The sequence below is a fragment of the Myotis daubentonii genome, chromosome 15 (assembly GCF_963259705.1).
Source record: "Myotis daubentonii chromosome 15, mMyoDau2.1, whole genome shotgun sequence".
NCBI classification, from domain to species: Eukaryota; Metazoa; Chordata; class Mammalia; order Chiroptera; family Vespertilionidae; genus Myotis; species Myotis daubentonii.
The window spans coordinates 58,385,491-58,412,298 of record NC_081854.1 but is presented as its reverse complement, the minus strand read 5'-3'; the positions used below and the strand labels follow the sequence as shown (position 1 = coordinate 58,412,298).

The 26,808-nt window shown below is 61.5% G+C and overlaps 1 protein-coding gene across 3 annotated transcripts in view; it reads right to left on the bottom strand.

Annotated features, from left to right (window-relative positions):
- ZNF536 (zinc finger protein 536) overlaps nt 1-26,808 on the bottom strand; it is a 290,099-nt gene that overhangs the window by 111,098 nt on the left and 152,193 nt on the right. The gene's annotated exons all lie outside the window — the stretch shown is intronic.

Sequence of the window (26,808 nt, the reverse complement as noted above, 5' to 3'; positions counted from 1 at the left end):
ATTAATATTAATTAGACTGCATTCAGCAATACATTTGGGCCATTTCCAAGTCAATTAAGGGAAGCGACGTGCGGGAGATGTTCTGAACGACAGTCTAAGGCAGGTGTTCCGCAGTCCCCCTCATAAAACAATTTTGCAGGCGCTGGGAGGAAAAAAACAAGCATTTTAGATTCTGTGCTTTGCCGTGTGTTTTACGGCTCTAATTCTCCGAATTTTAAACATGCGATCGAGCCATCGACCCTCATCTCGCCAGCCAGTCGCCCTGACGAAGAGGCTGCCACGAGGAAAACTGCGCGCATCGTCTTCACTTTAAAATAAAAGTGCCCGGGGGCTTGGCCGCGCGCCGCGCTGGTGCGAGTTTGCACGTCCGCGAAGCACAGAATTCTGCTTGACGGGAGCATACAGACTCCTCGTCAGAACTCTTATGGGCCCGGCCTGGTTCCTAATTCCCTGCATAAATCTCTGCTATGAAGAGGAGGAGGGAGGGGACGGATACACAGTGTCAGGAAGCTTCTGGAAGCTTCAATTCTTTGTGATCTTCTGTCCAGACACAAGTTAACTTGTCATTAACTGGGTACAAAGAGCCGGGTCTCCTCTGCCCCACGGGAGCCCCCAGCCATGGGCTTGAGTAATGCTGTTACCACACGGCGATGTCCTGGCTGCGAAATTAATTACATGCAACATGCTACATGTGCATCTTAACGTGTAACGCTTCCATGTCCGCCGTGAGGTGGCGGGCGGGCTGTTTCCCAGCGAACCTCGCCTCGGCTCAGCCCTGGAGGCGCTTTCGGCGGGGCCCTGGCCGCAGCACAGGGAGGCCAGGCCGCTGCTCCCCCTGCCCGGTTTCCTGCTTTTCCTCGAGCCCCAGGCAGACCCGCAAAATAGATGTTCTTCGTGGGAAATGTAACTGCACACGTATCAGCGCACACTGTTAGCCTCTGGCTCATCAGGAATTCATGAACCTGAAGGCTTTTTTATGATTTGTGTATAAATTAAATTTCATGTCATAGCTGCATTAGCTTCGAATGTAAACAAAACAGACTGGGATCCATGTGGCTATAGCAGCTGAGGGAGCTGGAGCTGGGAGCTAGGAGCTGGGAGTGGAGCTGGGAGTGGAGCTGGGAGTGGAGCTGGGAGTGGAGCTGGGAGCTAGGAGCTGGGAGTGGAGGTGGGAGTGGAGCTGGGAGTGGAGCTGGGAGTGGAGCTGGGAGCTAGGAGCTGGGAGTGGAGGTGGGAGTGGAGCTGGGAGTGGAGCTGGGAGTGGAGCTGGGAGTGGAGGTGGGAGTGGAGCTGGGAGTGGAGCTGGGAGCTGGAGCTGGGAGTGGAGCTGGGAGTGGAGCTGGGAGTGGAGCTGGGAGCTAGGAGCTGGGAGTGGAGGTGGGAGTGGAGCTGGGAGTGGAGCTGGGAGTGGAGCTGGGAGCTAGGAGCTGGGAGTGGAGGTGGGAGTGGAGCTGGGAGTGGAGCTGGGAGTGGAGCTGGGAGCTAGGAGCTGGGAGTGGAGGTGGGAGTGGAGCTGGGAGTGGAGCTGGGAGTGGAGCTGGGAGCTGGAGCTGGGAGTGGAGCTGGGAGTGGAGCTGGGAGTGGAGCTGGGAGCTAGGAGCTGGGAGTGGAGGTGGGAGTGGAGCTGGGAGTGGAGCTGGGAGTGGAGCTGGGAGCTAGGAGCTGGGAGTGGAGGTGGGAGTGGAGCTGGGAGTGGAGCTGGGAGTGGAGCTGGGAGTGGAGGTGGGAGTGGAGCTGGGAGTGGAGGTGGGAGTGGAGCTGGGAGTGGAGCTAGGAGTGGAGGTGGGAGTGGAGCTGGGAGTGGAGGTGGGAGTGGAGCTGGGAGTGGAGGTGGGAGTGGAGGTGGGAGTGGAGCTGGGAGTGGAGCTGGGAGCTGGGAGTGAGAGCTGGGAGTGGAGCTGGGAGTGGAGCTGGGAGTGGAGGTGGGAGTGGAGCTGGGAGTGGAGGTGGGAGTGGAGCTGGGAGTGGAGCTGGGAGTGGAGCTGGGAGTGGAGCTGGGAGCTGGGAGTGGAGCTGGGAGTGGAGCTGGGAGCTGGGAGTGAGAGCTGGGAGTGGAGCTGGGAGTGGAGCTGGGAGTGGAGGTGGGAGTGGAGCTGGGAGTGGAGGTGGGAGTGGAGCTGGGAGTGGAGCTGGGAGTGGAGCTGGGAGTGGAGGTGGGAGTGGAGCTGGGAGTGGAGGTGGGAGTGGAGCTGGGAGTGGAGCTGGGAGTGGAGGTGGGAGCTGGGAGCTGGGAGCTGGGAGTGGAGGTGGGAGTGGAGCTGGGAGTGGAGGTGGGAGCTGGGAGCTGGGAGTGGAGGTGGGAGCTAGGAGCTGGGAGTGGAGCTGGGAGCTGGGAGTGGAGCTGGGAGTGGAGCTGGGAGCTAGGAGCTGGGAGTGGAGCTGGGAGCTGGGAGTGGAGCTGGGAGTGGAGCTGGGAGCTGGGAGTGGAGGTGGGAGTGGAGGTGGGAGTGGAGCTGGGAGCTGGGAGTGGAGGTGGGAGTGGAGGTGGGAGTGGAGCTGGGAGCTGGGAGTGGAGGTGGGAGTGGAGGTGGGAGTGGAGCTGGGAGCTGGGAGTGGAGGTGGGAGTGGAGGTGGGAGCTGGGAGTGGAGGTGGGAGTGGAGCTGGGAGTGGAGCTGGGAGCTGGGAGTGGAGGTGGGAGTGGAGGTGGGAGCTGGGAGTGGAGGTGGGAGCTGGGAGTGGAGGTGGGAGCTGGGAGCTGGGAGCTGGGAGTGGAGGTGGGAGCTGGGAGTGGAGGTGGGAGCTGGGAGTGGAGGTGGGAGTGGAGGTGGGAGCTGGGAGTGGAGGTGGGAGCTGGGAGTGGAGCTGGGAGCTGGGAGTGGAGGTGGGAGTGGAGGTGGGAGCTGGGAGTGGAGGTGGGAGTGGAGCTGGGAGCTGGGAGTGGAGGTGGGAGCTGGGAGTGGAGGTGGGAGTGGAGGTGGGAGCTGGGAGTGGAGGTGGGAGCTGGGAGCTGGGAGCTGGGAGTGGAGGTGGGAGCTGGGAGTGGAGCTGGGAGTGGAGGTGGGAGCTGGGAGTGGAGGTGGGAGTGGAGGTGGGAGCTGGGAGTGGAGGTGAGAGCTGGGAGTGGAGGTGGGAGTGGAGGTGGGAGCTGGGAGCTGGGCGCTGGGAGTGGAGGTGGGAGCTGGGAGTGGAGCTGGGAGTGGAGGTGGGAGTGGAGGTGGGAGCTGGGAGTGGAGGTGGGACTGGAGGTGGGAGCTGGGAGTGGAGGTGGGAGTGGAGGTGGGAGCTGGGAGTGGAGGTGGGAGCTGGGAGTGGAGGTGGGAGCTGGGAGTGGAGCTGGGAGTGGAGGTGGGAGCTGGAAGTGGAGGTGGGAGTGGAGGTGGGAGCTGGGAGTGGAGGTGAGAGCTGGGAGTGGAGCTGGGAGTGGAGGTGGGAGCTGAGAGTGGAGGTGGGAGCTGGGAGTGGAGGTGGGAGCTGGGAGTGGAGGTGAGAGCTGGGAGTGGAGCTGGGAGTGGAGGTGGGAGCTGGGAGTGGAGGTGGGAGCTGGGAGTGGAGCTGGGAGTGGAGCTGGGAGCTGGGAGTGGAGGTGGGAGCTGGGAGTGGAGCTGGGAGCTGGGAACTGGGAGCTGGGAGTGGAGGTGGGAGCTGGGAGCTGGGAGCTGGGAGTGGAGGTGGGAGCTGGGAGTGGAGCTGGGAGTGGAGGTGGGAGCTGGGAGTGGAGGTGGGAGCTGGGAGTGGAGGTGAGAGCTGGGAGTGGAGCTGGGAGTGGAGGTGGGAGCTGGGAGTGGAGGTGGGAGCTGGGAGTGGAGGTGAGAGCTGGGAGTGGAGCTGGGAGTGGAGGTGGGAGCTGGGAGTGGAGGTGAGAGCTGGGAGTGGAGGTGGGAGCTGGGAGTGGAGGTGAGAGCTGGGAGTGGAGCTGGGAGTGGAGGTGGGAGCTGGGAGTGGAGGTGGGAGCTGGGAGTGGAGGTGAGAGCTGGGAGTGGAGCTGGGAGTGGAGGTGGGAGCTGGGAGTGGAGGTTGAGAGCTGGGAGTGGAGCTGGGAGTGGAGGTGGGAGCTGGGAGTGGAGGTGAGAGCTGGGAGTGGAGCTGGGAGTGGAGGTGAGAGCTGGGAGTGGAGCTGGGAGTGGAGGTGAGAGCTGGGAGTGGAGGTGGCAGCTGGGAGTGGAGGTGAGAGCTGGGAGTGGAGCTGGGAGTGGAGGTGGGAGCTGGGAGTGGAGGTGGGAGCTGGGAGTGGAGGTGAGAGCTGGGAGTGGAGCTGGGAGTGGAGGTGGGAGCTGGGAGTGGAGGTGAGAGCTGGGAGTGGAGTTGGGAGTGGAGGTGGGAGCTGGGAGTGGAGCTGGGAGTGGAGTTGAGAGCTGGGAGTGGAGCTGGGAGTGGAGGTGGGAGTGGAGCTGGGAGTGGAGCTGGGAATAGAAGTGGGAGCTGGGAGCTGGGAGCTGGGAGTGGAGCTGGGAGTGGAGGTGGGAGTGGAGCTGGGAGTGGAGCTGGGAGCTGGGATCTGGGAGTGGAGGTGGGATCTGGGAGTGGAGGTGGGAGCTGGGAGTGGAGGTGGGAGCTGGGAGTGGAGGTGGGAGTGGAGCTGGGAGTGGAGCTGGGAGTGGAGCTGGGAATAGAGGTGGGAGTGGGAGTGGGAGTGGGCGGTGTAAAGTGGCCATAACAGCCGCCTCCGGACGCCCGGCCAGGATGAGCCAGTCTGACCACGGCCTGGCTCCATTCAAGCTCCAGCCAAACTGCAGAGGCTTGAAATGGTCCGAGTTGTGTGACATCCCGCGCTCAGGCCTCGGGATGCTGCTTCCTTTGTTCTCAGGCCAAGGCTGGCCCCTGGGAGGCGGGCTGGGAAACCTGATCCCTCCCCAGGCGGTGCTGGCCCAGGCCCCAGACTCAAGGTGGCCCAGCCCGGCCTCCTGGAAAGCCACAGGCGGACCAGCACCAACGGTGGGGAGGGACGCCCTCCTCCTGGCCGACATCCCCAGGGCACGGCCAGGGGCAGCAGAGGGAGGACAGGTCCTTCCCGGGAGGCGGCCGGAGAGGCCTGGTCTGCCGTCCACCCGCACTGGACTCCCGGAACCTCTGTGTCCGTGTCCTTGAGACCACAGAGGAGAGGCCACGGGCCCAGGCAGGGGCAGAGCGGGACCCAGCCGTGGTGAAGGGGGCGTTTTTACAGGATGCCAGCCCCTGCCCGGCCTCCCCACCGCTCCTGCCGCCAGAGCAGCCACCGTCAAGGGAAAACGGGCCTCCGTCCGAGGCAGCAGGGTCGGCCGTGTCCACCATCGCCGGGCGCTCCTGACAGGCATGCGCTCCCTGCCCAGCGCCCCTCTCGGGCACACTCCCGGCCGTGTCCTCGTCCCCCAGCGCGCGTTCCGAATTGTGTATTTACGCACAGTGCACTGCTCGTAGCTGGAAATTAATGAACATGCCTCCTCATAACAAGCAGGTACCTGGATGCCAGCGAGTGATCGGAAACAGATTTATTCTTATTAGTGGGTGTGCGGGCGACGCTCACAGGGAAGCAAGGGACGCCGAGGTGGCAGCGACGGACACGGAGGCCAGCCACGCTCTGTTTCAGAACTCCGAATCCCGCCCCAGGGCTGTGCCCCGCACCCAGGGAAGCCGTCTGTGGGGGACCCCGCACCTGGAGCAATGAGGCAAGCCACTGGGGGAGGGACTCGAACCCTGTCCTTCAGGGCCACGGCACACCCACTCGCACAACCTTGGTCCCCGGGAAGGACAGTTGTTGCTGTTTCAAGTGCTGACGACCTGCCCCCTCCCCCGTGTGTCACCCCCTGGGGAACAGCCGTCCAACACCTCACCCTGTTTATTTTTTAATTTATTTATTTTTATTTTTTTTGGTTAATCCTCACTCCACGGATACTTTTCCATTGGTTTTTAGGGAGAGTGGAAGAGAGGGGGAGAGACAGAGAGAAACATCAACGTGAGAGAGACACACCGATTGGTTGCCTTCCGCACACGCCCGGACCAGGGATGGGGAACCTGCAAGAGGTACACGCCCTGGACGGAACCGAACCCGGCACCCTCCAGTCCGTGGGCACGACACTCTATCCACTGAGCCGAACTGGCCAGGGCCTTCCCCCTTTTAAAACAGTCTTTATTCACGCAATGGATTGGGGTGACGTTGGTCAACGTGAGCATACAGGTTTCAGGTGTGGCTTCTATGTGACAAGACCCGTATGTCGCACCGTGTGCCCACCCCCAAGGCAGATCTTCCCCCGTCACCTATTAGGACCCCCCGCGCCCCGGCGACCACCCCACGGGGGCTTGTGCTCCCAACGTGCACGTCTACGTCCCACACGTCGTCCCACACATCGGGGAGCGGGCAGTTCTTAGCTTCCCCCGCACCTGAGTGACCACATTCGGCAGGGTCTCCGCTCCCGCTGGCGCCCGTGCTTCCCGGCCTCTCCTCTGCCTCTCTCCACCTTCCTCTCGCCATCGCGCACGTCCCTCCCTGGCCCTCCCTCCCCGGCCCTGCACCTTCAGAGGCGACCTGCCAAGTGCTCCCTTTTGAAACCCGCGGTTCTGGCTCTCTCCACGCCAAGCCGGGTGTGTGGTGTTTAAGGAGGTTCGATGCCGTGTGTGCGCTGGGCTCGCTAACGGCAGCCTCCATCCCCTCTGCCTCCCTCAGCCTTCCATCCCCTCTGCCTCCCTCAGCGCGCTCTGCTGCAGCTTGGCGCTTCCTCCCCGCTGTCAGATCGCTGCCTCTTCTTTCTGTCTGTTCACTTTTCCTTTATTTGTTTACTTATTTATTACATTTTTATTCATTTCAAGGAGGAAGGGGGGGGGAGAAAGAGAAACATCAATGATGAGAGAGACTCACGGATCGGGTGCCTTCTGCACGCCCCACGCTGGGGATCCAGCCCACAACCCGGGCCTGTGCCCTGACGGGGAGTCGAACCGTGACCTCCTGGGTCATAAGTTGACACTAACCCCTGAGCCCCGCGGCCGGGCCTTTCTGGTTTCCCTTACGGCTCCCGCACCGTTCCCTGTGTTTCTAGAGCCATGGTTACCTCTGTCCTGTCTGTTGCCTGTGCATAGGGGAGCCCCACATAGGTTCACGGGAGTCGGCGCCCTCACCTCGGGGGACCCCCCACGAGTTGCCTCTCTCATCCCCTCAAATGATGCCCAGCCCCTCTGCCAATGATGCTCAGTGGAAACACCTCTCCTCCCCTCTCCCAGGGGTGGCCACCCACCCAGCAGGCACGCCACACAGAAGCTCTAAGCAGGGACCAGACTCGGCGGGCAGCCCTGAAGCCACACTTCCCGCCCCATCGCCGTGCGTCATGGGGTAGGTGTGCCCCGCCCTGGGCTTGTCCTGCCCGCGTTTTGAATGACAGGAGAAACTGCAGCCTCTCCGGCTTCCAGACAGGTATTTCCCGAGGAGTAGCCGCTCTGGGACCCTCCTGCCACCTCCTGCTGCTGCCCTCAGCCCACAGCGCCCAGGCCTCCCTCCACACGGTAAACACAGGCCGGCTGGCCCAGCGCATGGCATGGCCCAGATTTCCTCAACGGCCTTTGGTTATCGACCACCTGGCTCCTCCCCTGGGCCCCTGCTCACGCCCTTTGGCCACTTTTCTATCGGAGGGCTTGTCTTTCGCATTGATCTGCAGGAGCTTTTCCTTCGTACCAGGAGCCTTAACCCTTTCCTGGCCCAGGACCAACAGCTTCCCTCTGGGTCCCGGAGACGCCCGCACGCGTGTCCCGGGCAGCCCCGCGGTCACGGGCACCGCTCGCCCGCGCTGCTCACCCCACAAGGGAACGTGGCCGCCTTCCCCTCAGCATCCCTGGCCCAGGTTATAAAAATACTGGGATTCCTTCTAGGTCTTTAAGGGTTTCTTTTTATCTGTTTCTTTTGCACTTAACTCCTTGACACATCTGGGATTTATTTTGGCCTAAAGAGTGAGTCAGAAGTCCAACTGAAAAAAAGGACAGCACCCCCCCGCCGCCCCTGCAGCCCCAGCAAGCAGAGCCCCCCGCCGCCCCTGCAGCCCCAGCAAGCAGAGCCCCCCGCCGCCCCTGCAGCCCCAGCAAGCAGAGCCCCCCGCCGCCCCTGCAGCCCCAGCAAGCAGAGCCCCCCGCCGCCCCTGCAGCCCCAGCAAGCAGAGCCCCCCGCCGCCCCTGCAGCCCCAGCAAGCAGAGCCCCCCCGCCGCCCCCTCAACTGAGGTCCACGGGGGCCAACACAGGACACGTGTCAGAGATGCCCCGTGAGGCACTTCGTGAAAATGAGAGTCACGGGAACTTTAGAAACGTGTGATGCACCTCACGTAAGTGAATCTGATAGAACATCTAAGATCTAGTCTGGCCGGCGGGGCTCAAGGGCTGAGCGCAGACCTAGGAGCCAGGAGGTCAGGGTTCGATTCCCGGTCAGGGCACAGGCCCGGGTTGTGGGCTGGATCCCCAGTGGGGGGCGTGCAGGAGGCAGCCGGTCCACGATTCTCTCTCATCACTGATGTTTCCATCGCTCTCTCCCTCTCCCTTCCTCTCTCTCTAAAAGCAGTAAAAACATTTTTTAAAAAAAGGAAGCGTGAGATCTAGATGTTTGACATGGAACGTGAAGTCCTGTTCCTTAAACGTGTGGACGCCCCAGCAGCCCGGTCTGAGCACACACAGAAGAGGGGTCCCCACCTGAGCCGACAGCCCCAGCACTGCGCCCGTCTCCGGAGCGGCTCCCGATCGACCGCGGTGATCGTATTGGAGATGGGCCTTCTGGGAAGGAGGTGGTCTTTAAATACATCCAGCAGCATGCAACAATGTAGCAATTTATTAAGATGACACATTGTGTGTAAAAATTAGAATTCTGTTTCAATGGCATTTGAGGGGGGGGAATAGGAAAAAGCAGCACCAAGTGTGAGTGAAAATAGCCGGGCCTATTTTTGTTCCTGGCGCTGGAACCTGCCGGCACCGAGGAGAGCGGCCGTGACAGCCCAGCCGGGCGGGAGGCTCGCCGCGGGCAGCTCCCAGGATCCCCGGCGCAGGGCAGCAGCAGGCCGGGGGCGGGGGGCTGGTTGTCGGACTCGGGGCAACAGACCCAGCCGCCCTGCACCGTGTGGTCCCTCTGCAAAATGGACACCCAAGCCCGGCCGGCGTGGCTCAGTGGTTGAGCGTCAACCTATGAACCGGGAGGTCATGGTTCGATTCCCGGTCAGGGCACAGGCCCAGGTTGCGGACTGGAGGCAGCCAATCAATGACCCTCTCTCATCACTGATGTTTCACTCTCTCTCCCTCTCCCTTCCTCTCTCTAAAACCAATAAGGGACATCTATGTTAAGAAATGGGCACCCAGGCACCCGCCTCACCCAGCACCGAAAGAGGACGCAGAACTCCTGCGGCAGCGGCTCCACTGCCTGCCCCCAGACCCCACCTCTGCCTCCCGGGGAGGACTTTTCTGGAAGCTGCAGAGGGTGCAGTTTCCCGACATTCAAAACGCAGGCGGAGCCCTGGCCGGTGGCTCAGTGGCTACAATGGTGTCCCGCGGACTGAAGGGTCACAGTTTGATTCCGGTCAAGGGCACTTACCTCGGTTGCGGGATCCAGGGCCCTGGTCAGGACGCGTGCAGGAGGCAGCCGACCCATGTGTCTCTCTCACATCAGTGTTTCTCTCTGTCTCCCCCCACCCCCACACTCTCTCTAAAACTCAATGGAAAAACATCCTCAGGTGAGGAGGAACAAAACCCACACAACAAACAACAGAAACCAACATGCAGGCGGGACGAGCCCGTGGCGGGGGCACACCTAACCCAGACGCACGGCGATGGGCGGGGCTGCACCGGCAGGAAGTGCGGCTTCGGGCTGCCCACGAGTCTGGTCCCGGCTTAGAGCTTCTGTGTCGCGTGTCTGCATGACAAACACGGGCTGCACGCGCGCACACACACGCACACACACAGCCCCACGGTCCCTTTGGAAAGCAACGCCTTAAATCACAAGCGCCACCGCCCCCCCCCCCCAACTGCGTCTGGGGCCTCTCCCGGTTTGGGGCCCAGTCTGTCCCAGGGTGGGTGTGGGGGAGGGGCCCGGGCACTTAGGGCCCCAGGGAAAGGAGGGACGAGTCACCCTGCAGAACCTTCACTTTGAAAAGAGGAGACACCTGAGCTTGTGTGAAAAGTCCCCTCAGTGACAAAGGTTTCGGCGCGACAATAAGGCGAGAGGTGGGAGCGCGCTCTCCCCGTCCAGGTCCAGGCGGGGGCGGCCGCCGCTCCGGTGCTCTCTGTGCGCTCACCGGACCCCAGCACCGAGCTTGAACGGCCCAACCCTCACGGCTCCTCCCAGGTCTGCCCATCGCCCCTGCTTCTCTGCCTGCCGTCCGTCCGTCCGTCGGCCTCTGCAATTTCCTGCTCTCCAGCCAGATTTTTCTAAACAATCTGAACTGTGGGTTCTACATGCAACTACTTCTGCGCGTGTCCGAGCCCGTGAGCGTGTTCTGATTTTAGCGAGACAAGCTGCATGGGGAACGAGGTGGGGACGATGAGCCAGACCTAGCCGCTCCCAGGAGCCGTGCGGACTCCCAGGACAAGGACCACAGAGCCCGGCCCAGCGAGAGTGGAGATGCGGGTGCGCGGCAGCCAGAATTTCCCGAGGCCTGTGGGGACCTCCGCGCGGGGCTGGGACCCCCACCACCCCCCGACGGGGAAGTTAGGCGCCTCCTCGCCATCGCGGTGGGTTGGTCCCTCCAAAGCGTGCATCCGTCTGTGCCCGAATGTGGCCGCGCTTGGCCCCGCTTGCACAGGACAGGTCGGGGCGGCGTGCGGGACCCTCAGCCTCCCGCGCGCGGGCGGCGGGCGAGCCAGCCTCTCCCCACCTGGACGGGTGCTCTAAGGGCCCCGCGCTGTGGGCTGGCTGTCCTTTCTCTTGCTCTGTGCGTCTCTAAAATGAGCCTTTCCATCCCGAAAGCTCGGCACCTTCTCAGTGTCTGCGCTAACAAACAGGACAAGGAGTCAGAGCGCGGCGTGTGAACGGGCCTCCAGGAGGAAACGGAGCCAGGAGCCCTACCAGGCCCCCCGGTTCCCTCGCTCTCAACACAGGCAGGAGCATTTCCAGAGCAAAGCCTCCCATTCGCTCCCGACAACGTCAGCCCAGGGTCCCCATGAATATCCCGGCGGCTGGCGCGGGGCGGGGATGTGCGCACGCGTGGGGACACACGGGAGGGAAGCGTCTCTGGTCCTCCGACCTGCCTGCGCCCGGGAGGAGCAGGAAGGGGGGGAAGTGGGTCACAGCAAGGAGATTCCAGGGAGCAGTGACTGAACTTCAAAAAAATGCCCCAGACGGATCGCGAGGCGCCCCGGGGCGGCGGCCTCCGCGCGGCCGTCTGCGTGCACCTCCCTGCACACGCTGGGCGCCCACGAGGCGTGGCCCACGCTGGCCCTCTGCGTCCGCGCGTGGATCCCTACAGGCGGGCGGGTCGGTGGGCCCCTCAGGAAGCCACCTAGTGTGCGCGTTATCGCGGCCGCACGTGAAGGATTTACCTATCTGTCCCGCCGCAGACACACTCACTGAGTGCGAGCCAAGAGCACGCGGTTGTGTTAATTAATCTGCTATTGTGAGCGAGGAGCAGCTGCCGTGGTCTCGGGGCTGCGTTGTCAAAGGAAAACAATGTCGTGTTAAGCCTCTGACTGCGGCCGCAGCTACAAAGGACGCGCATAAATCACCCATCGCCGCCGTCATCGTCATCAATAACATCTGACCTCTCCGAGGGCGGGTCGAGTGTGCCCCGTTTCGGCGGGAGATCCGTGCGGATAGGACATGCGATACCTGCACCTCACCGCCTGGGTCTTTGTTTTGAAAACAAACATTCTCCAGGAGAGGAAGGGAAGGGAAGGGAAGGGAAGGGGCTGGAGGGGCGACCCCGCCTGCAGGGGAGGCAGCCATGGTGGCTCTCACCAAGATCAGAGCCCAAAATATCAAGTTAAAAGAAAAACTCGCTGGCCTGCGTCCAGCGTCTCCTATAATAAAAACGCCATTCCTGACACTGGGCAGAGCGGAGGGGAAGGGGACATGTGCGATGGGGAGCACACAGGGTTTACACGGCTTTATCTTCCTCCCTGCAGATATGGCGCAGAGAGCACTTCCCGTCCAATTAATATTCCGGCCCCTCCACCACCCAACCTCCCCCGCCCACCCTCACCCAACACACAGGCCGGACCCATGCCCGCCCCACGGGCGTAAGGCAGTTAGGGAGCCAGGCCCAGGAAGGGGCCTGGGACAGACAGACAGGGAGCCTGTGTGCTGTGCCCAGTCCGGACCGTAAGCTGCGGCTAGGGCCAGAGGGGCACGGCAGATGGGCCAAGGAGCAGGAAGATGAACCACGGCCAACAGGATTTTCAGAGAGAAGGCCCTGTGCCCGGCCGAGTGGCTCAGTGGATGACCATTGACCCAGGAACCAGGAGGTCACCGGTTCGATTCCCAGTCAGGACACACGCCCGGGTTGTGGGATCCATCCCCTGTGTGAATCTCTCCCACCATTGATGGTTCTGTCTCTCTATCCCTCACCCTTCCTCTCTCTCTAAAAATCAATAAAGACATATTTTAAAAAAGTAATAATGTCTCATCTTCAAAGGAAGAGCACTCATTTTTTAAAAAAATTTTTTTATTGATTTCAGAGGCGAAGGGAGAGGGAGAGAAACAGCAATGATGAGAGAGCATCACTGACCAGCTGCCTCCTGCAGGCCCCACACTGGGGTTCGAGCCCACAACACGGGCCTGTGCCCTGACCAGGAATCGAACCGTGACCTCCTGGTTCATAGGTCGATGTTCAACCACTGAGCCCTGCCGGCCGGGCTTAGATCCCATTTTAAAGGCATTTATGGGGAGGAAATTGTTAGGTTGAGGTCACGACCCACAATACCGGCCACGTCAGGACACGCGGACCATTTACCCTCAGGAGGTTAGGGCTCCCCCAGAGCCGCAGCAGAGGGTCCCTGGTCGACACCGAAGCCACAGCTGACTACACTTCCGATGCCATTTGCCTGTTTACCCGCCGCCCGCGCCCCACCCGGAGCCCCCGTGCTGACACCCCAACCCGGGCCCGCCTTCCAGGCGGCTGGCCCATTAGTCACTGGGCCGGGGCGCCCGCAAACAGAGTCTTCATTATCGCCAACCATTACACGCGCCTCCAATGCAAACCTTTCCCTTTGCCATCTAACAGCCCTTCTCTCTTCCACCAGAATGCCAGCTGCCGTGGGCCACGCACTTGACATTTCCCGGGGCGGCCCCAGGGCACAGGCGCCACCGGCTGGGAGCCGGGCCCGCCCGGACAGGGCGCCTTTGGGGACAATGGCCCTCAGTCCTGCTTCCTGGAAGCCACGTGGGAGGCGGGCACAGTGCCCCCTGCCGGCCGCGCCAGGTCCCCTGTCTGAGGTCCCCAGCTGTCCACACGGGGAGGGGGCCCCGGGGAACCCCACCGATGCCGCACCGCAGCCGTCCTGACATCAGCGCCGGGCTCTGCTTCCACTGTGGGGCCAGCAAGACAGGGCCCACCCTCCCCTCTCGACACGGAACCCAGAGGCGAAAGGGTCCGGACGCAAAACGCTACGTCTGTTTGAAAATACCTCGGAAAACGTGCCTAAGAGGACCCCATCCCAGTCCCGGGAAGCAAGCTCCCGGCAGCTCTGGGCTCATCCCCAAGGGGGACGACGGCACGAGGTTGTGGGCTCAGCAGCTCCTTCCTGGCTTCAGAAGCGTCAACTTATTAAAAAAAAAAAAAAATGGTGGGGGCGGTCAGCAGTGGCTCTTCTCCCCCAACAACCAGGGTTGTTCTCAAGGCTTCACGTGCACGTGAACCAAGTCTGCGCCCACACACCTCCTCACTCGGCTGAAACACGGGCCGGCCGGCGGGGCTCAGTGGTGAGCATCGACCTATGACCCAGGAGGTCACGGTTTGATTCCCAGTCGGGGCTCCATCCCCAGTGGGGCGCATGTTGGAGGCAGCCGGTCCATGATTCTCTCATCACTGTCGTTTCTCTCCTTCTCTCTTCCTCTCTCTCTAAAAAGCAATAAAAACATATTTTTTTTAAAAAAAGAAAGAAACCACCACCAAATATTCGCTCTCAACACACGGCCCAGAGCTGCCCGTGTCCAGGCGTGATTGGCCCAGGCTCCTGACAGTCCCCCCGAGCGGGAAGGACGCTGCACGCACTCGGTGGCAGACAGATCATGTGAGGCCACGGCCACGGCCACGGCGAGAGGCACGGCTGCCAGCAGAGGCCCTAACGCACCGGCGATAGTCCTGAAGCGAGCCGCCTCCTGATGTGTGAGCGGAGAGGTTTATGGCTGCTGGAGCCACCCCGCTGAAAGGGAAATGGAGCGGCCCTCTCTCCGAATCATCTGATTTATAGAAATTGAAATTGATTCATATAATTGGAGACCGCTAATTACATGCGCCGAAGAAGAGAGATGGTGTGCCAAAGTCCTAATTGCCGAACTATCAAACTTAGGGCAGATTTGTTGCCGGGAGCCGGGGAGCTGTCTTTTTCCGCGGCGTCGGGGAGGGTGAGCCTGCGCACAGCGGCACCTCTGCTCCTCGCGCAGGGTTAGATGGGAACACACAGTAGGTCTGCTGTCCTGAGACATGCCCGTGGGCAGAGCCGCGATGTCTCCTAATTCCTCTTTATTATTCGGAAGGAACGTTACAGACACACGGCAGAGGCGAGGCAGCCAGGAAGGGCGGCGTGCCAGGCCTGGCGCCTCCCCCGCCGGGACTTCCGCGTGGCTGTTTCCTGTGCCCCTCCTCCCACGTGGCCACGAGCAGGGTCCACGCTCGGCGGCGCTTCCTTCTTTTCCTCTTTCGGCCCGAAAGCCCTCATTTTAACGGACTGCACGCCGCCCCTCCCGGAGACCTGCTTCCCTGGTCTCCCCGGTGAGGTGTCGGGCTCCCTTCCTCCTGTTTCACCGTGTGACGTCGTCAGCGATGCCCTAACGCACACGCTCAGGCACTGCGCGTGGTCACGCTCTGGGTGCGTTCCTTCAACAGGTTCCCAGAAGCAGGACAACTGGGCCCACGTGTCTCGGGTGTTATGGCTCCTGCCAGGTGTTGCTGGTGGCCTCCTGCCCGGCCCCAGCCACTCAGGATGCCCCCAGCAAACGGGGAGTTCCAGACGGAGATGCTGCAGGGGAGAGGGCCATTCAAGTTCCCCTCCGACGGACGGTCCCAGCAACCAGGGGGGTCCCGAGCCCAGGTCCGCCCACCCTGGGAGGCCAGGTGGGCAGCCGGGGAGAAAGAAGCGGGTAGAACATCTTCCTCGGAATCTGAGTTTGCTAAGAAGGGGACCACTTTATTTTTTTTTATTTATTTTAAATATATTTTATTGATTTTTTATAGAGAGGAAGGGAGAGAAATAGAGAGTTAGAAACATCGATGAGAGAGAAACATCGATCAGCTGCCTCCTGCACACTCCCCACTGGGGAAGTGCCCGCAACCCAGGTACATGCCCTCGACCGGAATCGAACCTGGGACCCTTGCGTCCGCAGGCCGACGCTCTAGCCACTGAGCCGCACCGGTTGGGGCGGGGACCACTTTAAGGAGAAAGCCGGGGAAGGTGACACCAATCTGGAAGACCGGCACTGAACCAACAACAGTTTGATTTCCGTGCCGCACACCTTGCAGCGCCTCCTAAACCAAGTCATTCACCCTCAGAGCAAAGAGGAGAGGCTCCGTCTCCCGGGTCCCAGAAAAACTAAGAGGCGCTGCGGTGAGTCTCAGAGTCTTCGCTAAGGAGATGGAGAAAGACAGACAGGCAGGCGGGCAGAAGAGAGAGAGAAACAGTCAACCTACTGATTGAGGGAATCCGATGAGAGCGCACGAGATGAGCTTTAAGAACTGCTAGGGGACGCCCCAAACTCCTAAGTCTACAGGCCCAGGAGATCGGGGGCTCCCAGGGCCGGGGGGACCGGGTGATGAACGTCCTGAGGTGACAAGTCACAACTCTACAAACAATGAAACTCACCGACTTGGACACTTTACAGGGTGCTGGGGATGGTACGTGAACGCGATCTTAATTAAGCTGCTACCCCCAAAGCAGCCCAGCTCGGAGGGAGCTGCGTCGTGTGAGGGGGCGCTCGGGCAGATGCTGGGAGCCCAGAGGGAGAACACCGGCGAGGAGAGACCGTGCCCGGCCTGTCACAGGACCAGAGAGCCGCACGCGATGTGGCTGGGCTTGGATTTCCGGAGCATTCATTCATTTGTTCATTCATTCGTTCATTCATTCGTTCATTCATTCGACAGAGCACACAGAGCATCTCCTGGGTGACCGGGTGGGGGCGGGGAGTACAGAGGCCTGGGCAGGGGTGATGGGCACCCTGGTGATGGATGACGGGGACCACGGAGACCCGGGGGCAGGAGTCCAGGCGGCTCGACAGGGACGCTCACCAACGCCTGCCCGTCCCCGTGCCCATGAGGAGCCAGGGGAGACGGCAGCCCAGAGGAGCCGGGGTACATGCAGGGCATTGAGATTCAATCCGCCAAAACGACGTCCCAGCAGCCACTTCCTCACACCTGGTTCTCGGGGTCACACGGGAGACTTTCTCCTGGGAAAACACAGCAGCCAGGGCTTACCCGCAGACACACTGCGTGCTCCCTGACCCCGCACGCCCCGCCCGCGTCCCCGGGGGCAGAGCAGTCTCTATCTTTCTCTGTGACGAGCGGCTCTTTCCCTCTGGTGCCAGCGGAAGCTCACGGTGTTCCCGTCGCAGAGTATGAACAGGTCCCCGACCCGAGTGTCCCTCACGGCAGGGGCTGCCCGGGGACCAAGGGAGGGGCCATCCCTTTCATTGCAGATGGTGACGCCCACCGGTCCGGGCGCGGAGGGAGAGCGGGGCAGAGGCGGCAGGACATGGGCTCCGTGGGACACGCACCTCCAGCGCTCACCTGGTTCAGAGCCCAGCCCCGGCCCTGCCTGGTGTGTGAGGATGGGGACCGAGGGGGACTCTGGAGCAGGGATTAACACCAAAGGATCCGCCCAGCCGCAGGGCTCAGTGGTTGAGCCGTGACCTAGGAACCAGGAGGTCACGGTTCGATTCCCGGTCGGGGCACAGGCCCGGGTTGTGGGCCCCATCCCCAGTGTGGGGCGTGCAGGAGGCAGCCAATCCATGACTCTCTCATCATGGATGTTTCTCTCTATTCCTCTCCCTTCCTCCCTGAAATCAATAAAATATATATTAAACAAAAAGCAACGAAGGATCCACTCCTGCGCCACCTCTGATTGTAAATATCAGCCTTAATTAACCACCATCAGTGAGAGGACGAGAACCCCAACTGCTCTGAGGCAGCACTCGGGGCCCCGGGGACTCCCCTGGCAGTGCCCCGGCACACGGGCCCCCGACGGAGCGAGGGGAGGGGAGGCTCACCCGGGGCCAGGCCCCTGCAGGTCCCCGAGTGTCTGCTGGGCGGGGCTCTCGGGGGAGGGGAGGCCGTGAGGGACCAGGACGCGGGAACAGCAGGGAGCCCCATGCTCAGCGTGCCCTCCGCAACCCCCTTCATCACCCCACACACACAGCCGCACGGGGTCCTCGTCCCCCAGACTCCTCGCTGGCCTGCAGGCCTCACCTTTGTCCCCGCCGCGCCTCCCCCCCCCACCCTCCCTCCTCCCCTGCAAGCTCAGAATTGCTGGACTGTCCGAAGGCCCCCCGTCCCCCACACCCCTGTGCACACACATTTTAATGAGCATCTACTACATGCCGGGGACAGGACCCACATCCAGTGCTGACAACCTGACCACCTGGAAGCGAGCATCTCCCTCTGCCCAGACGGACATTGGGGTTCAGAGGCATCTGCTCCAGGGGGCACCTGCTGGGACTGAGATTCAGACCCCAGTCTGTCAGACACCCCGGGCACCCCTGCTGGGGGGAGACGGAGGGCGACACATGCGGGGGCACCAGCAGGGAAGGATGAACGCCAGGGCATCAGTGGGTTAACTGTCCGGGGGAGGGGGGGGCAGCCGTGCAGACCAAGCGGGGGTGGACAGGGAGGCTCCCCAGCAGGGACTTGAACCAAGGCTCACATTGACTTACTAGGTGGGACCATAACTTGGGGACGTGCTGCGGGTGCTCCACAGATAGGAGCGAAGGGACAGCACCTTCCACGGCCGGGGGATGGCGTGGGGCGGCCTGGGCGGTTCCAGAAACTGCCAACAGCCCGAGGACGCCATCCGCTCCCTGCAGGTAGGCGAGTTGAGGCTCCCATGGGCGGAGCAGGAAGAGCGAGGCTCCCATGGGCGGAGCAGGGAGAGCGAGGCTCCCACGGGGGAGCAGGGAGAGGAGGATGTGTGGTGGCCTCATGCTCCTGAAGCACAGAGCTAAGGGCGAGGCCCAGGACTGTCCCTCTGACGCAATCGCGGGGAGAAAGGATGCTTTCCCCGTCGCTGGAGCCTGGAGACGCGTTTATCCATCACAGCGCCCGCCGGCGAGCGGGTTTCCACGCGGGAGGCTCCTCCAGCCGCCTAGCAATTCCTGCCACGAGTCCTCAACCTCATTCCTCACGTTCGGGATCGCACCCGTGTTGACATCGTCTCTCTCGGGCGACGGAGCCTCGCAGCCAGGTCCCCGGGCGGCGGGGGAGGTAGCGGCCTTCAGGGAGGGCGAGGCGAGCCCCCACGCGGTGTAATCACAGAGCCGCGTCCCCGGCCTCGGCAGGCGCTCCTGGGCGTGCGAGACGCTGAGCCAGGTGCGCGTTTCGGCTCAGCATCGCAGTCCGACCGCACACCCTGCGGCCGATGGGAGCGCCACGGACTCCAGGCGGGACCCCTGCGACGTTCCCGGGACCCAACATGACTCTAAAATGAAATGCTTCCTTCCCATCGGCGGGCGCTCCGTCTCACACAGAGAGGCGCAGGTGGGGGCCGGGGGGGGGCCGGAGACAGGCAGGGAGCCGGAGGCGCTGGGGTCTGTGTGTCACGGCGTGGACATCGCAGGGCAGCCACGGTCCTCAGCCGCCCAGGCACCCTCTCCCGACCCAGTGGGCACGTGTCTGTCTCAGGCTGTATTTCGTGAACTACAAGCTGCCGGACACCCCTCCGGGACCTGCCTCCCGCAGCCAAGGGGTGGTGGGCACCTAAAGGCAGAGCCGGTTCAGGCGGATCTGAGGGGGGTGTGCTGTGAGCTAGCGGTACACAGAGGGCAGGGGGTATGCAGAGGGTGGAGGACACCCAGAGGGTGGGTGACACGCACAGGATGGGGGACATGCAGAGGGCAGGGGGCATGCAGAGCTCAGGGGGTATGCAGAGGGCAGAGGCACACAGAGGGCTGGGGACACACAGAGGGTGGGGGACACGCAGAGGGTGGGGGACATGCACAGGGTGGATGCAATTAGCGCCCTTATAAAGGGACCCCGGAGAGCTCCCTCCCACCACGTGGGGACACAGCACAAAGGCAGTCACCTGTGACCCAGGGCAGCCCTCGGGCCAAACCCACTGGCCACCTGCTCTTGTAAATAAAGTTTTATTGGAACACATCACACCCTTTGATTGATAGAGCTGAGCAGTTACCATGGAGACCACAAGACCTACAAATGCCTAAAAGACTGATTATCTGATTCTTTACAGAAAAAGTTTGCTGATCTTGTGTAGAATATTCGATGACAGGTGACACGTGACATATATTTAAGTAAAAAGTGTGTCACACAGAAGTACACGCAGCAAGACCCCTTTTTGTTAAATACGTCTTTCGATGCACAAGGGGTTTGGGCAGGTCACTGCTGAGTCGCGGTGGGCATAGATACATATGTTTAAAGTTATTTTTATTTACCCGGATGGCGTGGCTCAATGGTTGAGTGTCAACCCACGAACCAGGGAGTCACGGTTCCATTCCCAGTCAAGGGCACAGGCCCGGGTTGCAGGCTCCCTCCCCAGAGTGGGGCGTGCAGGAGGCAGCCGATCAGTGATTCTCTCTGATCATTGATGTTTCTCTCTCCCTCTCCCTCACCATCTCCCTTGGTGAGATCAATAAAAATGGGGTTTCTTTACATGTTTTTATTTATCAGTTTTCTAAATGTCTAACATGAATAAGAATTTGCCTTACAGTTTGGAAAACAACTGCAATGTCATTAAATAGCAACAAGGAAGCCAGTGAGCGTCCCTCCTGGAGGAGGCCGCTGGTCAAGGTCAGAGAGGTCGCAGGGCAGGGCCAGCGGGAGGGCGCAGCCCCCGGCTCCTCCCGCAGCAGAATCACCTCATGCCGCAGAGCAGCGTGGCTGAGGGCCCGCTCCAATTTTTCAGGGCAAATTACTTTTAAAAAATTACACCTATTGTCACGACAAAGTATATTTAGCAGCGAAGAGAGCATCGCATCTGCCTCGGTCTGCAAGGAATGACGTGCACACATTTTATGTGGAACTAAACATAAGCAGGTTGGAAACTTTCCAAAATGCCTCTCAAGATGATTGAAGACACGGAGGGTGTCCGCAGCCCGGGGGGCGGGCTGAGCGCGCGTTTCGGGACATTACCGTGATGAAGAGGCGAGGGCACGGTGGGGACCCGCTCCCCACACAGCAGATGGCTTTGGGATGCAGTCAGACGAAAAGAAAGGACCAGGCGTCCCCTAAAACCCGGCCCAGCAAGCTGCCTGAGCAAGAGGAAGACGGAGCCCGGCCGGCGTGGCTCAGGGCGTGGCTCAGGGGTTGAGCGTCAGGGCACAGGCCCGGGTTGCGGGCTCCATCCCCAGTAGGGGGCATGCAGGAGGCAGCCGATCAACAATTCTCTCTCATCAATGACGCTTCTTTCTCTCCCTCTCCCTTCCTCTCTGAAATCAATAAAAATATTTTTAAAAAAAGAGGAAAAATGGATTCCTCTGAGGAATGTTGTAGACCAGGGGTGGGCAAACTTTTTGACTCAAGGGCCACAATGGGTTCTTAAACTGGACCGGAGGCCGGAACAAAAGCATGGATGGAGTGTTTGTGTGAACTAATATAAATTCAAAGTAAACATCATTACATAAAAGGGTACGGTCTTTTTTTTTTTTAGTTTTATTCATTTCAAACGGGCCGTAGTTTGCCCACGGCTGTTCTAGACCCAGGTACAGAGCAAAACAGATAAAGGTTTACTGGAGGTGTGCCCTGCCTCCCAGGAGAGCTGGAAAATGACCCCACCTTACATGCTAAGCCCACCTACCGCCCACTGCTCCTGCAGCATGCACCGGGTGGCACCGTTGGCAGCCCAGCCCAGGGGCCAGCTTCTCTCGGGCACCTGCCACATGTCCCGCACAGCCCCAGGCTCACAGCCACAGGAGATGGGTCCCTCGAGAAGCCAGGCCCGAGGGCACCTCGTCTGGGTGGAAAGGGCCGACCTGGGCATGTGGACCCACTGTGCGTGCGGCCAGTCGGCTAGTGGCCCAGAGCAGCCAGACAGGCACTGTTTGAGGCTCACCGTCTCGTTTGAAGACGTGGATCAGGAAAGGACAACGGCAAACCTCTGCGCTGAGCTCGGCCCCACGCATCACAGGCCGAGCCCCCGGTTCTCCATCCTGGTCCCCGGCTCCCCTCCACCCCCGGCCCCGAGAGGCACAACATGCTTTTCTCACATACGTCACAGGCCCTGTGATCTCAGCCGTGTCGGTGACTAAGCACCACGGCCCTGGCTGGTTCCACACCTCCTCGCCCACAACACACGAGGACGTGGGTGAAAACAGTGAGCAACACGCAACGCACAATAAATACGTGAGGACACGGCCTGGGAGGTGGGTGTGCTCCTGACAGGGACCAGGCCTGGCTCAGGACCAGCTGGTGAGGCCTGGCAGGGAGGCAGCCACATGCCAACCCGGGAGGACCTGCCCAGCCTCGCCTGCCCAGGTGCCCAGACGCCCAGGCTCTGCCCGGGGAGGAAGCCCCACAGCCCCGCCCACGCCTGCTCCTCTGAGCGCGCTGGGGAGCCCGGCTTTCTGAGGAGGGCCTTCCAGATGGCGCCTGGTGTGGCTGGTGCCAAACTCCACAGCTTAAGTAAATGTTGCCGTCGCCCCGTCCTGCCAGGAAAAGGCATGGGGGACCCGCAGTGCGTCTCGGCTGCTGCGACGCTCCATTCCCGGGGAGATCAGTGAGCCTCCGCCAACTGCCCGCACCCCGCTGGGGAGCCCCTGCCCCTCTGCCTGGACAAGCCTGGCTGCGCCCCCTCCTCCCGCCTCGGCATGCCAGCCCGGCCCAGGGGGCGCGGGGACCAGCCGGCACAGGCCGCATGCCGACAGAGGAGAGGAGGGGCCAGGAACCCAGAAGGGCAGCAAGCAGGCCCCAGGGTAGGAGATGGCAAAGGTTCCAGCCTGATCATCACAAATCCGGGATGTGTGCACAGATCCAATCTCCGGCCCTGCAGGTGTTTCTCGCCCCCGCCCCCGCCAGCCCGCGGCGCTCAGCAGCCAAGGAGCCGCCTGCTCACCCGCCGACCCCACCGCTCAGCTCCTGCACCATGTGCCCGGCCGCTGTGGCTCCGCAGCTGAGCATCGACCTATGAACCAGGAGGTCAGGGCTCGATCCCCAGTCAGGGCACAGGCCCGGGTTGGGGGCTCCATCCCCAGTGGGGGGGGGGGGGCAGGAGGCAGCCGATCCATGATTGTCTCTCATCACTGATGTTCCTCTCTCTCTCCCTTCCTCTCTGAAATCAATAAAAACATATTAAAAATAAAAAGAGGCCCAACACTGAGCAGGACCACGCCTCTTTCTGACACGCCAAGTGGCAGCACGCTACACGGGCTTATGGCCACCCAAAGGGCTGAGAGCGCCGCTGGCCCCAGGGTGGGTCCAGCTCACCAGCAACTGCCCGAGTGCGAGCCAATGGGCCCTTGCAAAGCAGCTGCGGGCGCTGTCCAGCCCCAGGACGGGAGGGAGGCGTGACTGGGCCCCGAGGGCCCCTTCAGGCCAGCTGCCTGCCGCCCCAGGCCCGTGGGCAGAGGGCCCCACGCCAGAGGGAAGGTGCAGGCCAGAGGGGGCACCTGGCCTGCTGACCGGTCCCCACCTGACACTCCCCGGGAGTCAGCTGGCTGGCCTCGGCCTGGGTCCAGCCTGGGACCCGAGCCCAGCCTCCCCCTCCCGCCGACCATCTCCACCGACACGCTGCGGCGCCTGCACACACGTCCAGGTCTGCAGGATGGAAGGGCTGCAGGTGGTACCCAGTCTCGACAGCTGAGCTTTAAAAACCTGCTGCTTGTCATCTCCCTGAACCGGCTCCCGGATCGGGGGCGGGGGGGGGGGGCAGGAGGGCGGGGGGGGGGGGTACAGGAGAGGGAGCCGGGGTGCACAGGGGCGCCCTCCACACACCATGGGGCCTCGCACGGCACTTCAGACCCCTCTCTGCTCAGAAGGCGCCTCTGGAAAAGGAAATCAGCCTCCCCCTCTGTCGTTCCCGGGTGACCGGTGCCGCGTCCCTGACTTCGTCTTTGCAGAAGGGGGCGTGTTTTTATCCTTTCCTGTTTTTAATAAACACCAGGCAGCCCGTCTCTGGGAAGGCGCTCTCTCGGCCTCGGAGTGGGTTAACAGTTTTTAAGTACATTTGTAAACGGGATTATTGTTTTCTAAAGTTCTGCTCGGCACTGAGATTAGTGGCCGCCATACCCGGGGGGCAGGAGGAGGGGGGAGGGGGTCCGCGGGTCCTTTCCATCCCCAGCTGGGCGGGCAGGCGGTGCAGGTGCTGGGAGAGGGAGGACCCAGAGGGAGGAGCCTGGGCGAGCAGGTTCCCTGGAGGGGCCGGGAAGGCCCGCGGGGCGCTGGGCGGTGGGCCCCGCCGCTCCCAGCCCCCTGTTGCTGCCTCGGTCCCCGAGCTCCAGCGGGAAGTTTGGCTTTTGCTGCAGGAAGCAGCTGGGCCAAGCAGCCCGCGCATGATAATGGCCTCAGAAATCTGCTGTGCGCGCGGCAACAATAGGGTGCTCAGTCTCCCGGAAAATTGTGTTCATCAGCTAACTCTGCTCAGTTACTAATTGACATTGCCAAATATTTTAAGAACAATTGGAATGCACAAGCAAAAAAAAAAAAAAAAAAAGATCTTAATCCTCAGATTTGAATTTTTTTCTTTTTTTTTTACCCCCTCTTCTTTGCGGGGCCTGGATGGGAGGGGGGGGCAGAGGCAGTGGTGGGCGGGGAGGAGGAGCCCCCAGAGGAAAAGGGTGGACAAGAAAGGAGATCGATCGTCTCACTGTCCAGCCCGGGGAAGGGCACGGGGACTGGACGCCGGCCTTTGAGGCTGTGGTCACAGGGCCTGCCCGGGCCGGGACCCACGACGTGGGAATGCCACTCAGCCAGCACAGAGGAGCCCGGCGGGCTCGAGCCCAGCTGACCAAACAATGAGCGTGTCCACTCGACAGGCTGCCCAGCAGGAGTGGGGGTGAAGGACCTTCTCGTCTTCCTCTCTCCCTGGCGTTCCGCGGGTCCCGGAACTTAGCCGGCGTCATTTAACCACAGAGGGTCAGCGCCTTCCGTGACTCCCTCCCCCACCCCCGCCTCAATTAGCCCCCCTCCGCCGCCGCCGTGATGAGGAGCAGGGCCGCTTCCTCGTACATTAAGTTTTAATTATTCCGAGCGTGACTTCCCAAGCGAAAGCTAAAGATGCAGAAGTTGGGTCATCCTCGGAGTTGGCGTGAAGCTCAGATGCCGGCACGGGCTCCGCTGGGGTTTCACAGGGAGAGATGCCGAGGCGGAGGCCCTGGGCGGCGGGCACGTGCGCCAGCAGCGAGGGGCCGTCCAAACAGCCACCCGCTCCCCCGATGTCACCAGAGTCGGATTTATACGCTGCTGCCTCCAAGCCACGCACTTCCCTGGCCGTGAACACGGAGGCAGAAAGGACATCGGCTGGGCTGTGAAATGATCGGCCAGCCACACAAACAGCAGCAAAATGGGGGGCGAGATTGGGGGGGGGGGGGCAGGGGGAGGCCCCTGCGGCTCCTTTCATCCCTATTCGGTGAGAACCTACCACCTCTCCATGTGTCTGAGGCCCTGGCTCCCGCCGTTGCTCCGAGCTGGGCCGCGGCAGTTGGGAGCGCCGAGAACAAACATATTTTCTGGTTCACTGGGATCGCTTTCACATGCTCACTGACTCAAACCTCCCCTCTGCTCCCATCACCGACAGCTGCACCCCACACCAGCCCAGCCAGGGACGGCCGCCCGGCTCGGCAATCACCGTGTGATCGCAAACTTGACCCTCTCGGCGTCTCGGTCGGAGCGAGACATTTTTAAACAGCCACTCGGCCCCGTCCCCGCGAGCATTACATCAGATAACAAAGGCCGCTCATTGTCAGCCTCCTCGGCGATCCGCGCTAAGAGGCTCTCGGCAGAGAGGGTTTATGATGAATTCAGAACGACGATCATGTTAAGAGCAGCGATTTATAAAGGAAGAATTCGCTGGTGAAGATCTGAAAACATAGTTTCCCAGGCCCTCCTGACCCAGTTTCCAACAAGAAAAGAAGCGAGGGATGGAAATTGAGTTTTGCGACATTGTTATGCCGCCTGAGAACGCGGGAACCGTCATTCCTTCATTGAGGCCTTAATCAGGGCTGCTTTCTTGACTGAAGGGCTTAAAGAGGTGGCTCGTCCCTCCCCTCACCTTGCGGTTTCTCTCTGACAGGTAATAATAAAATAGCTATTGTGTCACAAATTTTATTTAAATGCTGCTTTTCAATGCACTTTGTCCAAGTCAGACTTGTGGGAAGAGGGAGGAGGAAACCGATTGGGCGTCGGGTCCCAATCCCAGGCGAGCCCTCACGCCGCGTGGCAGCCGACGTGGACCGCGTGGATGGCGGGCCTGTGGCTGCTGCTGAGCCAGAGGATCGGGAATAGGAAGGAAACCAGCCCCAGAAACAGAGGCGGCCCTCACGGCTCAGAACTACCTCCACGGGGGACGGGAAAGCAGGCAGCTGACCTCAGCGCAGGTCGCCGGCTCTGCGAGGCCTGGGGAGGGCGGGGGGCTTTTTGCAGGAACATTTCGAGACCCGGAAACGACAGCTAGGAAGAGCGTGGGGGCTATCACTCCGCCAGAAGGCGAGAAAACCGCAGAGAAGGAGACGTCACGAGGAAAAAGCGAGCATTTGGTGCCGGAACATTCCGCCGAGCCCTCTGCGTCTCAGCGGGTCCGGGAGAGAGGCGTGGAAACCTGTCAGCTTCACGCCGCAGATTTAGGGGACCCGGCCTGCCCTCTGCTCTCTGCCCCTCGAAGGCCCCCCCTTTCCCCAAAACAGCGAGACCACACGCCCCGGCACCAGGGACTCCCTCGGGGGCCAGGAACAGTCCCGAGTGACAGGGGACACCCTCTCTGCCGCCTCCACGTTCAGGGACCCACTTCCACCGAAACCTGAAGTCCCCGCCCGGCATCCGCCTGCCGGGCCGTGGTCACCCCGTGGCGCGGCCGCGCCCGCCCAGGCGCGCTCCCTGTCCCACTCAGCCTCCCCCAAGCTCCCACCAGAAATAAATCACCGCCGAGCCAGGGACCGCGGAGCAGACAGTATGTTTCATGGGTATTTAAGCAGCGGCATTAAGTGCTATCGGAATCTCTGGAATGTCCCGCTCAGATTTATGTGTCTTAACAATTCTTTCCTGGCCTGTGATAAGCCAGGGGCGCACACTTCATCTTCATCCTACTTCTGCCCCGGGCGGGGGGGGGCGGGGGGGGCAGACGGAAGCGCGGCCGTGACGACGGAACGGCCCAGCGCACGTCATCGCCGCCTCCGATACACAGATGTTTATCGAAACCCAGGAAGGGGGGAGAAGAGGGAGACGGGGAGAAAAACTAAAAACAAAACAAAACAAAGAACCGCCGCCCCGGCTGCCACCCGCGCCTGTGGGCAACGCGGCGCCTCGAGGCGCCCCAAACGGCTTAATGGCTGATTGCAGAAATCAATGTCGCCATTAGTAACAGGGTATTTGTTAGGGCACGACTTCCGCCGCTGGGAGGCTGCGGAACGAGTGCAGGA